Consider the following 13,048-nt stretch of genomic DNA (forward strand, 5'->3'; position numbering starts at 1 on the left):
AGGCACACAGAGGGAATGAATTCCTCCCCCCCCCCCCGGGGAGTTGAGAAAGGGTTCAAAGGGGCTGGTGAAGTGTTAAACAAAAGCAGTCAGCAGCTCAGCACATGGTGGGGAAGTCAATGATAAGCATTTGCAGCTGGTTCTCTCTCTCCCACCCTGGAGGAACTGGGTGGCTGCTGACTCAGGAGCTGCAGCAAGTTAGAGGAATGGGAAAGGGGTCTCATTTCCTGAGTGCCTGAGACATGCTGCATCTAGCAATGCTATAGAGATGGGCACCTCCTACCTGCTGTCCCATCTTGGAAGAGCAATCGCAGCAGTGTGCTGTAAGGAGCTGGAGCCCACTGGTATGTGTCGAATGTGCTCTGAGCAGGCTGCACAGCCCAGGACGTGGGTCTCGTCTTGCATGGAGACGTGTCTGAGCTCCGAATTCCAGTGCTGGGCCCAGGGTGAAGAGGGGCATGGAGCTGGCCAATGTGGGGTGGTTCTGGGTATGTGAAAGGCAGAATGTCCTGTATCTTGGGATGCTGACAATTTAAAAATAGGACTCCAGAGCCTCTGGGATTAGGCATCAGTTGAGCCAGGGCTTTTGGGAGGGCATTTCTGAACTTTAATGCCTCAGTCCCTGTCCTGCTTCTGGTATTAAAGTCCTTACGTTCCTTGCAGCTCATGAATGTTATTTAAATGTGTTCGGGGCATGCAATTATAGGTAGCTGCCCTGCAAACTCCTCTTGGAATCTGAAAAGTTGAAGTATTCCATTTGTACGCATCCTTGCCTGCCCTTGCAAAAGCATTTCCTTCAGTTTAGCAAACCGCCATGTTAAAGGTGTGCATAAGTCATTCACTGCTGTTTTACCTGCGGAGAGCCAATGACAGGGAGAGTGAGGCTTGATTTTATTTTTTAAGTTGTTTTTTTGGGGGGGGTACTGTTTAAGTGAGCACACATAACTGAATACGCTCTGAGAACTGATCTGCTGGAGAGCCTGCATTTTCTAAATACAGTAGCTACTCTTCATAGTAGGCATGTTAAGCTTAAAATATATCTAAGTAGAGGTATTATAAGCCTTGTTTCATCAAAATGGATTTTTTTTCCTTGGAAATAAACAGGGAAAACTGTGGAGGAACTGTAGCTGAGGTCTGACAGATGTTCAAGTACGTGAAGCTTAAAGAGGAACGTATGCTATTCAGTTTGCTCACAGAGGCTTTGTGACCTGTGTGTTCACAGTAATGATGACACAAGCTTTTTTGAATAAAAGGAAGAAATTAACTGCCTTGGCTAATTGTACCCTTGCTAGCTAGCTAACCAAGGACACCATTTGACTGTGAAAATTGTCGGTGCACCCAAATCTCTCAGCTGGGGAGAATATCTGAAGTGAGAGTGTTCCCATATCTGTGGGTTAGAAGGGCTATTTTAAAATCTTCCTAATTGGAAAATGAAACCCTATTGCTTTAAAACAGTGGTGCACTGCTTTGAAAAATTATGACCATATGGAATCATTTATTACTTTTCAATATGTATTCAGTCTCTGGTGCAATTTTATGTACTCGTTAATGCATAAAGTCTTTTGGAGCAGGAATAAAGCACCACAAAGCATGATTTAATGCTATAGGGTCACCAAATCTGTTTCAGATTACTAGATGTTTCAATCTGCTGAAAAGAAGGGGATGTCCCTGAAACAATGAAACAGTGATAGGGGGTGGGGAGTGAAGCCCATAAATCTGAAGTGCTTTGGAAATATAGTGCACATATCAACAAAAACCTTTAAAGGGTTCAGTGGGGATTTGGTCATGTAAGAGATACAGTTATGAAACAAATTATACTAAGTAACAGGAAAGTTAAAGTCAGTATTAATAGTACAATACTTGGTTGCAATTTAAGGCGTCTTAATCATGTTTTCAAACAGTACAGGCCCACATAGGCATGTGACTGTAAGAGAAAATAAGAGCAAGTAATCCAGGAGTGCACAAAAGTGCTTTTGTGTATGGTTCCGCGGTCACTGGTAGTGCCTGTTCTTGTGCTTATTCACAAACACCTCTGGCTCTTTCTTCCAGAAATCCAATCCAAACGTTTTTGTTCTGACTTTGTTAGAGGAGGACTTTGTGCTTTGCTTCTTTTTGTATGATTTCTGTGAGGTTGAGTCTTACAGTGCCCTTCCTCTGGCAAGGGGCTGAGAGGGGTCCAATGCCTTAGCTGCTGGTTTTGGGTTTGGTTTTCTTTTTCTGCTGAGTGACAAGCTGTGGGGCAATCTTTGCTCTCGGGGTCTGGGCATTTTCCTTTCACTGGTTCAGCAGAGACCAACAAGGAGAGGCTGACTGATGAGTTAACCATGCATAGTTCATGCCACCTGGCAATGAACTCTGCAGGCATGGGAGGCAATCTTTATACCTTTATCATGAACCTGAGAGCAGTTTAATCGTCTGACTAGTTATAATTTAACAGAAAGCCCATTTTTCATCTTGCTACGGTGCTGTGCTTTCTTTTAAATGTCATCTGTAGAGTCTCCCAGTGAGTGGGAGCTTCAGTTTTGCTTCGTATTTCTTACAGATACTGACAAAAACTTTTTCATATGAACATGGTTCACTAGGTCACTGACAAAGAGCCAGATTCTTTGAGGCATAAGCAAGCTAAAAAGTGTTTGCAGTAACTTTTACACTTCAATCAAATTGTGTTGTCAGTATATATTTGTCATTTATGACCAGTAGATTAATTGACTGGTTCTTTTATTAAGGTTGAAATCTTACATTTTTAGAAGTGCTGTTAAGCAAGCAAATTAATCTTCAGCTTTCCTGTAGCACTGAAGCTTGTTCATCACTGTTGTGCCTTCCATCATTTGTTAAATGTTTGATAATTGATAGTAGTGATTTCAAATAAGTTCAGCTCTCTTGTTCAGAACAAGTAGAGTATGCATGCTGCTTCTGGATCAACACCTTCACATGACCTCACCCACCTGCTCAAATTATAGCATCAAATAACATTCTTCAGGCAAAATTAAGCCAGTTGAATGAATACGCAATGAGGATTAAAACAAATACCATGAGAAGTAATTGCTGTCCTTGATTAGCTTTTATCCAGATCCTATATCTTAGCTATTGGAAAATCTTAAATAAAATGCTCTTTAAAGTCTCTTAAACGTTACTGAGAGTAATTGTCAGTTTAAATATGTATTCTGACTTTAACTTGTATGTGTGACTGGTAAGACTATTACTTGCCCATAGATGGCAATAGCATTACACTGCTGAAGTAGCCCCCAGCCTAGGAAATAAATGAGGCTGTGGTGGTGAATATTAACTTGGAGAATGGGAAGAAAAAATATCTTGCCTTTTTTTTGCCTTTTTTTTTTTTTTTTCTTTGGTGGTGGGGACTGTTCTACTTGCAGGAATGTTGGGACTAATCATGTGAGAAAAGATCCTGGAGTGATGAGGCAGCGTATTTCCCACGTCTGAGATCAGGGTTTGTTCTGTGAAGCTGACCTTTAAAACAGCCTGAAAATGAGGAACATGGCACCAGAGAGCAGAGCAGGAAGCATGAAATGATGTAAGATATGTTTCTTCTGCATATGAATACTTTTTTTTTTTTTTAAAGCTCCAGGTTTGTGATTCAGCATTTTCTGCCACTGAGAGAATAAAAGAAAGGGGAAAATTCAGTGGAAAAAGAGAAAATTCCTGTTGTTCTAGCCAAAATATAGTAAAATACTGGAGATCAGATATTTTTGGTCCCTTCTGTGGAGTTGGGGGGAGATTATTTTTCCGAAAATCACTCTTCCCTTAACCTCCTGATCTGAGAACCCTGGAATTGTAGAAAAATTGGTACTTAGGCTTAGCCTGGATGCCTCCTCTACCTATAACTGGTGTGAAGTGCCACCAGCTTTGTTGGTTTTAGATACCTGGGTGACTGCTGTTTTGACTCTGACAAATGACAGCAGGACAGACCTGCCATGAGAAAGCTTTGGGGTGCCAGTGCTGGGTGGCTGTTTGGTGCAGGACAGGCAGCTCAGGGACCCCCAAAGGCTAAAGCATTAGACGAGGTGAAGTTGCTAGCCTGGGTCTAGTCCCAGCTGTATGGTGATGCAAGACCTCAGACACAAGCCCTCCTCTTCAAGCTTATGCAAAAGTGCCTTTACTGCCTTTTCTTCCTTATTTCTTGCCTTTTCTTCCTGTGTCCTTTTGTCGAGATGCACAAGGCTGTGTTGAGAAGCCTGATGCATCTGCTGGAAGCTCTGCTGTAGTGGAAATCTTGCCTCTTCAGTGTCAGTGTGAGCCCTTAGACCGCCACTGGGCAGGAAGAGGATGCCCTAGCCTGCTGCCACCTCTCTGATCTGAAGCCTTGCTGACCTGTCAGGAAAGAGGGCTTGGAAGGAGAAAGAAAGGGAGTCGTTTCATGCTCCTTCCTCCTTGGAGGCTGGTTCTGTGTTAAGATTTTTCTCTCTTGGTAAAGTTGGTGGGGAGCACTCCACGGACTGGAGCTCAGCTGGGTCCACAGCAAGACTGCAAAATGGTCTCTAGCACAGCGTTGACCCAGGCTGCTAGCACTTTCCCAAACAATTCCCAGGCGTGAATGCAAAAAGTCTGGCTGCAGCCACTCCGCTTCGATGGGTAAGAGGGTTTAACAGCCTGGATACAGCCGCTCTGTGCCCATTGGCTAGTTTATCCTTATGGATGTGGTCCAGCTGCGCCTGGGGTGATCTGTGCCCATGTCTGTGTACCCTGCACAGGGTCAACCTCGATTTTCGATGTTGAATCATGTCACGGTGAGCAAGCCGGGAGACAGCTTTGTCATGCTTTCTCTTCACCTGATGAGATGGCAGCACCAATGAAGGTGACTGGCTGGTTTTCAGTTGCTTCAAATGCCAGCCAGAAGGAAGCCAGCTTGCATCTGCCTAAAATTCTGCATAGATTTATTTTAAGTCATAAGGGACAAGCAACTGGGTATGAGCATGTACTGTATTTGTGAGACCGGCACTGGGATGACTTGCGTGTTTTAAATTGATGTTGAAAAATGGGTGGTGGAACATTAGAGCCACACAAAATGATTCAGAGTCTGAAGAAAATGCTTTGCAATGGGAGATGCGAAGCACTCGCTCTATCTAGCTTATCAAAAAAGACTGAGCAGGGAATTGATTATGATGGTAAAGAAACTTCCCTGGGAGAAAAATATCAGGTACTGAAAGGCTCTTTAATCTAGTAAATTATGGGAATGTGTAGCAGCAAGCTGAAACCAGATAAATTCATATGAAAAAAACCTGAGCAAAAATTTCTTGGAATGAAGGTGATTAATCACTGTGCAGGTGATTAATCACTGTAACAAGCTGTCAGGGCAGTTGGCACGTTTTCCAGATGTGTCCAAGCCAAGACGGGCATGCTTCTGGTGGGTGTGCTCTAACCGCAGTTAAAAGCATGAGTGACACTGTAGTCAAGTCTCAGGCAAGGTGTGCCGGTGAGGTTTGAAAGGCTGTGATACACAAGAGGGCTGACTAACAGTTCCCAAAGGAGCTGTGAAGATCTAATGGTTCCCATCTGTCCTTAACCTGTGAGAGACTGAGAAAAACAGCACTTAGCAGAACGCGGAAGGGAAGAATCAAAATGACAGCCCAGTTGCTGGCACACTAATGTGCCCTCTGTTTCTGCAAGGACTTTATCTTTCTGCTCATGGCTTTACTAATATGTTCTCAACACCCACCACAAGGCTGATCTTTCTTCAGTCCACAAGCCCTCTGTACTGATCGGCATCAGTGTCTTTCGTCTTGGGAGAGCATGAATAAAAATTCATGATGCGCAGTGGCTCATGTAGTAGCTTGGATAAGTAGTTTTCCTTTTTGTTTGTTGTTTCATCTTCTTGAGCTTTGGACTTACCTGTTCTCCATGCCTCCTAGTTTCCCTAGTATCCATTTCCTTGTATTGCCTTTGCCACCAGCCTCAGCACATGGTGCTGTGTTGATAATCTGTAATGCAGTAGATCTTGGAGGCTGCTTCTTATTCAGTCTGGCACCATTTGTTCCTCCTAACTTGAGAAAAAGAACCCTGCCTTTCTTGCACAGATTTCACACGGGATGGCTATGTCAATGATGTGCTGTGTACGTAAGAGCTTGTCAGGAACTTTTTGATAAGTGCCTTTCATCCAGAAGTACAAATCTGTAGATGCTGTAGCTATTGAGAGGAATGCAGTAAGGTATCTGCAAAATACCTGCAATCTGTATCTAGAAAAGTGCTCTAATCTCATTTTAAAAACAAGACTTCTCTCCCAGAAAACCAGTTGGTAGTGGAAATCTAGAATTTCTATTTCCTGTTGTCTTTTCTGGGGTCCCACTTCACAGAATCACAGAATTGCCAGGGTTGGAAGGGACCTCTGGAGATCATCTAGCCTAACCCCCCTTACCAAGGCAGGGCCACCTAGAGCAAGTTACACAGGAACATGTCCAGGTGGGTTTTGAATGTCTCCTGAGAGGGAGACTCCACAGCCCCCCTGGGCAGCCTATTCACTGCTCTGCCACTCTCAAAGTAAAGAAGTTCTTCCTCATGTTGAGGTGAAACTTCTTGTCTTTTAGTTCATGGCCATGGCTCCTCGTCCTGTCACTAGGCACCACTGAAAAGAGTCTGGCACCATCCTCCTGGCACCCATCTTTGGGATATTGATATGCATTAATGAGATCCCCTCTCAGTCTTCTCTTCTCTAGACTGAACAGGCCCAGCTCCCACAATCTCTCCTTTTAAGAGAGATGCTCTAGACCCCTTATCATCCTTGTGGCCCTCCACTGGACAATATGGTCCTCCCCATCTGCTTGGGATGAAACAAGAATTTTATTCTCTCAAGACCTAAGTCAGGTTTGCTGGCTTCTCCTTGCTCCAGAGGGTAGTTTTGTACAAAGTCAGAGCTGAAACAAGGCAAATGAAGGGGTGGAGTTGTCATCCAGTTGTCATCAAAACCCACAAGCCATTAACCAGGTGCATGGACTCTCTGGAACATGGGAAGTTAGAGGCAGAGCAGGGGTTTGAACTGAGATCTCCAAATTGTGAGAGTCCTAAACTTATTTTTAAGTGAGGAAAAAAAACCCTTAAGACTTTTTTTCTTTTTTTCTGGGTGGGGGGAGGAGGTGCCTCTGGAAAGCAGTAGAAGGATTCAGTCATATGCATAGTAATGTGTAATTGAAGGATGGTGGCTTTGCCCAGCTGGCTTAGATCTCACCTCTAAGCCTGTACTCAAAAAGACCTAACTATTCTGAGTGGCATGGGAAGCTCTCCAGGGCCTAGAATGTGAGAAGTAATCAATTCTTGTAGAAACATTTCTGCGATGCCATGGAATCCAGCCAAGAGACATGATGAAAGTGAAAACTGTTTTCTAGGACATCCAGTTTCATTTAATTTTGTCATGCCCATAGAACTTTTCAGCAAACGTCTATATCTTTCCATGTGTTGTGTCCTGCATCCTTTTGTGGTTTGGTTACCCTGGCAATCCAGCTAATTTTCCAGAAATGTCAGCTCCATCAGAGTTCATTGACTTGTTACATTAATGGCTTGCTTGCTCCTTTAGTAGTCTTCAGCCTTCATTGACTGCAAATTGTTTCATGGGCTTGGACCCTTATGAGAAGAGATCTGCAGAGAGGGTTATGCTCTGGCATGCTTGATTGGAGCTGATTTTTTTTCCTTACGTTTTCTTCACTCTGGCTGGACTGATGGTTCTTGTTTCTTGAAACAGTGGGGTAATTTTTCTACATATCACCAGACTTCTGTTCCAGTAAGTTCTCAATAGGAATGATGTTTTCCAGTAAGTCTCTTACGTGCCTCCCTTCAATGTGTTTGTACAATAGTTTGACTTGAAAAAGTCTCAACATCATTTCTGCCTCTAGGCAAGCCACAGAGGGACCAGGTATAACAAGTTTGTCTGTATTTTCCACTTGATTTTAGAATTTTTTAGATCTTGAGGATGAAGAGATACAGCCTACGAGGTACTTAAATATGCAACAACACTGAGCATTCAAATGCCTGGCTCACTGAATGCCATGTGGGGTGTTTGCACTCTATATGGGGAGAGTTCGGTGCCTCAGAAGAACAGAACCTGACTGCACAAGGAGCTGCTTCCTGGAAGGGGAAGCCACACGGGGAAGCCCAAGCAGACAAAAGCTGCCTCCCATTAAAAAAAAAATCCAACAAAATAATTAAAAAACGCCACAAACAACCCATGAAATGTTAAACAGAGGTTGATCCATGTCTTTTAGTATCTTCTTTGCTTCTTTGCCCATGTTTTTGGAGAGGATACAGGCTTCACATTCTCCTCTGGATACTGGCAATGGAGAGGATTGATGCAAGATGAACCACATGGGAGGAGGAGTGGAGAGACTGTGGTGATGAAGGGGTGGCAGAACAGGACTGGGGAGCTTCTGAAGCTTTTAACCACAGCAAGCCCAAGTGAGGGCCATCCCTTTTTATAAAGGCATAGTCATGGGGTTTTCTTTGAGAAGTCCACCGTAAGTGAAATCCTAAAAGTGCTTGAGGAGTCCACCATAAGCCAAATCTTACAAGTGCTCTGGATCTCAGAGTGTCAAGGTTTCAAGCTTGTTCAAAAGCCAGGCCTTTCCCATCTTGAAGGGCACTAGCTTGTACTGTTGGGGACGAAATGAGGCTGTATCAACTCCAAAGCTGTTTCAGATGTTGTGATTTTTTGAGAACAATGTCAGGATTCCAGCAGATGAAGAAGACCGCACTAAAGCAGATTTCTTCACTGAGACACAGAGAGCAACTTGTCATCACAGCTGCCCTTGAAGTTGGGGAATTCACAGCTGCACCTGAAGGTAGGAGATTCTTCATGTTTCATAAGACCGCCTATATACGCAATGGGTATCCCAGAATTAGATAAAATCTCAGGTATGGATGGCACTACTTGCTAGCTCCACTTGCCAAAAAGTCCCCACATGTAGCAACAGAAATGATTCTCCCTCAAGAGCTTCTTCACCCCACGGTGGAGATGGCTTCCCATCACCATGCCAACACATGCTAAAAAGGGTAGGCTGGAGACAGCAGTCTAGGGGAGGATATGCCTGCCTGAGAAGTCACAAGGTAGCCATGCAGAAGCCCTGCGTGGAGCTTCCAGGGGCCTGCCTGTTGCTTCACTCAGGAGCACACATGCCTCATACACCCAAACTAAGGGACCCTGCATGATGGTGCAGCCAGGAGGATTTTGCTTGAGCCAAAGGGTTGGCAGGATCTGGCTCTGGGGGGAGGGCTGGGATAGGACCAAGCAATGTGAAATATCATATTTACCTGAATATAAGGAAGGCAGGTCCATTTCCAAGGAAGCCCTCACTTCCCAAAAATGGTTGTGTATTAAAAGCATAGATCTCCCGTGACACAGTGAGGGTCAAGTCATCCCAGTCCTGCACAAGGCTCCACTGCCCACCTGCCCCACAACACCCTACATATAAGCCTCCCTGCAGCCCCATGCAACCCTTTTGCCCCCCCTTTTTGATGATCGCCCTGCCTGACATGGTGTCCTGGTTTTGTCTGGGGTAGAGTTAATTTTCTTCGTAGCAGCTGGTGCAGTGCTGTGCTTTGGATTTAGTCTGAGAATAATGCTGACAACACACCAATGTTTTAGTTGTTGCTAGTGAGGAAGGGCACAAGAAGCTGGGAGGAAGCAGAGACAGGACACCTGACCCAAAATAGCCAAAGGGATATTCCATACCGCAGCGTGTCATGCCCAGTATATAAACCCGGGGGAGTTATCTGGAAGGGCAGATTGCTGCCTGGGTCAGGCTGGGTGGTGAGCAATGGTATTGTGTATCACTTGTCTGTCTTGGGGTTTATTCCTCTCTTTTTCCTTTTATTATCAAACTTTTTCTCAATTACTGTTCTTATCTCAGCCTGTGGGGTTTACCTTTTCCATTGCACCGGGGTGGTCAGGGCATGTGTGACCCTTAGTTGCTGGCTGGGCTCAAACCTGGGCTCAAACGTGGGATGTGGGGTGTCCCCAGAGCATCTGGCGCGACCACATGTGTGTGTTGTGTCCCCAGCCAGCCGTGCGGCGTGCCCCAGCGCTGCCGCCATGGGGCCCTGTGCGCGCACCTCACCTTTTATTCCACGCCAGGAGCGAGGGTCTGTGGAGTCTCCGTTTGTTGTTTGACAGGAATGTCTGCCCAAGCTAGTACGGTCTATCTGTTTCACTTTGTTCTCAGTCTGACGGCAAGGCGAACGAACGCCTCGGCATATTTTACCAGCTCTTTTGAGAATGGCGTTTGAAGCAGCAGCCGCAGGGAAGAGCTCGGGCCGGGCCGTGTGCCGTGAGGCCGCCCTGCCATCTTGTGGGCCTCGCCGGCCTTGCAGGCCGCCGGTCAGCCCTCGCAGCTCCAAGCACAACGCGAAATCCTCATAAAGCATGTATATATACAATTTTTTTCTCTCTCTCTTTTAATTAAGGGTAGAAGAAAGCCCGAGGCACCGTCCTGCGGCACACTGTCCATTTTATCATCGGGGAAATGACTGACTGCAGAGCGAGTGGCTGTGTTTTCGAAGCCCCGGTAGATGTAAGCCTTAAGGGGGTCCTGGGCTGTCCAGATGTCTCCTCCCGTTATCCTTAGGGCAGGTATCCCGATAGAAGTTTGCCTGTCTGGAACTTTATAGCCCCAAGTTTTTGCTTGCTAATTTTTTACCATCAGAGAGGCCAGAGTATGCACGCTCCGGAGAAGACGAGGGAGTGTGTTTCAACTGGAAGTGCTGTTGAGCTGCACAAGTAACAAGTGCAATCTGTGTGCCATGCCCTGCTTGTGGCTATTGAAACACCCGCTGAAGAGACAGCATTGCTGGGGCTTGCACGCTGGTGCGGGAAAGAGTGAGGGGAAAAGAAATTCTCTCCCCTGTGGCAAGAGGAGAGATCCCAACACACGGTGGAGCTAGATGATGGCATATTGTGTGCCCAAGCACAAAGGTATTCCTATAAAACAGGATTAGGGACTAGCTTTCTTTTCTCAGTCAGCATCTCATGCTAATTTACTGCTTATCCTGCCTCAGTCTGGGTTCTGCAATTTGCCTAGATTATGGAATAGTGGTGCCTCGAGCCACTTAGAATACAGCATTGAACTTGTCTGTTGCCACTGATGGTAAATGCATTGAAGTTAGGGGAAAGGGGGTCACAAATCATGACAGCATGTCTATCCTCTCCCTTCATCAGGAGCATCTCAGCCCCAGTGAGATGCTGTAAGATCTCCCCAAAAGCTGTAGCACAACAGGGCTTCATGCATACCCCTTGGATGACCGTGGGAGAGCTTTGGAGTGAAGGCAATAGGAAGATGGGAGCTTGTGTCTGTTTTAAGAAATGGGAAGCTCTGCTGAAACCCACTTCCCTGCTTTTAGTCTCTGCTTGCCCTGTTATACACAAGACAAAAATTCAGTCATCTTTAAAGGACAGGAGTTGCTAAAGCCCAAGCTCCTCCTTTGTAGGGACCTACCTTCCACTCTAGGCAGGTACTCAAGTACACTGGAGGATTTTGACCCAAGAGCTGAGGCTTTTGCAGCTGATTTCTCACTTGGGACGTAGGCAGGAGCATATGGCATTAACAGCTCAATAACTTCGTCTCCAAATGAGCTGGCAAAGGTGTTCTCAGGCCAGAAAGTTTTTCTGTTTTCTTCGCAGCTGTAGCAGTTGATGAGAAGCAGGTGGTTTACCAGTCGGTCGTGCTCACCTTGCAAACTTTGTTCCTCTTCCACATCAAGTCATTCATGACACAGCCTTCAATTCATCATCACCTTCTCATTCTGGAAAACTTAAACCCTGGACCAAACAGAGGGGAACCACCGGGCTGCCTGGATGCTGGAACTGTGGTGGTGGATGCTTAAACAGGAGGTAGGTGGCAATTGAGCCTTTGAGTTTCATAGAAAGAGGAGCTGAGGTGGAGGAGTGGGGCTGGGGAAGGAGGAATGGAGGGTGCCCAAGCAGCACTGTGCAGCTGACCAAGGGCAAGCAAAGGCTTGGCAGGCAGGTCCCCGTTTGGTTGAGGGGGCACTAGTTCTCAGGCTGAACAGGAAAAGGCAGTCTGAAGGACATGGGCACAGCTTTGTAATGGTACACGGGACCCCTGGAAAGACTGTAAAATGAGAACGATCAATTAACAAGCTGCTGTGGCTTCAGGAAAGCCATTATAGACATACTGATGTAATGAGCACATCTGATGCACAGAAGCTATTTAACCTTCAGCCTTGTGCCTTATAAAGCACCTCTGGGGCACTGGGTAAGGCCGTTAATTATTAGAGTCAACCGTAGCAGACGGAGGTGTCCTCAAGTATGAGTTGCTGTGATACATTCATAATTTCTCAATTATGTCAATAACTAGTTTCCTAAATTGCTCAAGAATTGACAGATTGGCATCCATTAACCAGCCCTTAACTCATGGCTGTGGGAGCAGTTACAGGCCACAAGGACTGCAGAACTCATTCATAGGTCCTTGACTACATATATCTATATGTGTACACACACACATATACATACACACCACTGTAACAGCTTGGTGTAAGTCATTAGTAAAATAACTAATGTATGTAAAAGGCTTAAGTAGACAATGACTGACATTGTCTTGAGCAGATGTTTTAATGCTTGAACACTGCATTCAGGTACTCTGAGAGCAGAGGATAAAGTCAGTCTGACTTCTAAAGAACTGTGTATTGAGAAACCATAAATGAGCAGAATCACAATCAGATCAAAATACCAATCACATTTACTGCCAAAATGCGTAATTTATTTTTTTTTTTTTAAATCTAAAAATTCCAAATAGCAAAACATTTCATGGATTTGATAAGTGGTGACTTGTTACATCATTCACCCTCACACTGCAGGACAAATCTCATTGCTCTTATTAATACAGGCCATATAATTTTTTGTACTTAAACGCAGACTTTTTTTCAAGTGCAGCCTGTGAAGAACAGGTATTATTTGGAAACTGTGATATAGGTAGGCAGGGAGTCCCACTGATTCACAAAGTGGTTTTATTGTTCTGTCTCAAAGCCAAGCACAACTAGAAAAGCAACTGGCCCAAGCAGGGCAGTTGTAAAGGGGCGCAGCGCTGAAGGCCAT

At 45.2% G+C, this 13,048-nt stretch overlaps 1 long non-coding RNA gene across 6 annotated transcripts in view; it reads left to right on the top strand.

The window, feature by feature from the left end:
• Positions 1-6,622: 6,622 nt before the first annotated feature.
• Positions 6,623-13,048, top strand: part of LOC115610096 — a 63,764-nt gene continuing 57,338 nt past the window's right edge. For all 6 annotated transcript variants that reach the window (XR_003992116.1, XR_003992115.1, XR_003992114.1 and 3 more), the window contains exons 1-3: positions 6,623-8,780; positions 10,402-10,508; positions 11,615-11,824. This is a non-coding gene — a long non-coding RNA (uncharacterized LOC115610096). The remainder of the gene's footprint in view (positions 8,781-10,401; positions 10,509-11,614; positions 11,825-13,048) is intronic.

Source organism: Strigops habroptila, chromosome 6, assembly GCF_004027225.2.
Source record: "Strigops habroptila isolate Jane chromosome 6, bStrHab1.2.pri, whole genome shotgun sequence".
Lineage (NCBI taxonomy): Eukaryota > Metazoa > Chordata > Aves > Psittaciformes > Psittacidae > Strigops > Strigops habroptila.